Source organism: Antrostomus carolinensis, unplaced genomic scaffold (assembly GCF_000700745.2).
Source record: "Antrostomus carolinensis isolate BGI_N321 unplaced genomic scaffold, ASM70074v2 scaffold38055, whole genome shotgun sequence".
Taxonomy (NCBI): domain Eukaryota; kingdom Metazoa; phylum Chordata; class Aves; order Caprimulgiformes; family Caprimulgidae; genus Antrostomus; species Antrostomus carolinensis.
In genome coordinates, this window is record NW_010315042.1 from 4788 (window position 1) to 5295 (window position 508).

At 57.9% G+C, this 508-nt stretch overlaps 1 protein-coding gene across 1 annotated transcript in view; it reads right to left on the reverse strand.

Annotated features, from left to right (window-relative positions):
* Window positions 1-508, reverse strand: part of LOC104524838 (E3 ubiquitin-protein ligase TRIM8) — a 27842-nt gene that overhangs the window by 3750 nt on the left and 23584 nt on the right.

Genomic DNA, 508 nt, shown 5'->3' on the forward strand with positions numbered 1-508 from the left:
CCACCACGCTGCCAGCCCTGGCCCCCGCTCCTCGGGGCTGGGCCTGGGCCATCAGCCTAATAACTGGGACAAAATGTTATCCCAGCTACCGGCACCGGTGCCTGGCTCCGGCACGCTTCCCCAGCCAGGAGGAAACCCACTACCCATGGGAGAAGGGGTCCGACCCCGCGAGCAGGGGCAGAGCTTCCCAAAACACCCCTCAAAATCAACTCCTGATTTTTCCTACTGGGCAAATTTTTTCCTGGGGGAAAGCCGTGATACGGGCAGGGTGAGGAGAAGGGCTTTGCCTGGCATGGAGATGTGGCGTTAGAGACCCTCAGTGACGGGGGAGAGACGGGAAGGAACCGGCAGCGAGGATGAATTTTGAGGGGATTATTGCTATTATAAACCGCCGCTCGGGGATTTATAATCAAGTAATTAATTCCTGGACAAGGCGGGAGGGGGAGGGTGGCAGAGGCGCTGCTGGGATTAATTGCATTGCAGGGAAAGGCTGTCACCTCCGACTCAA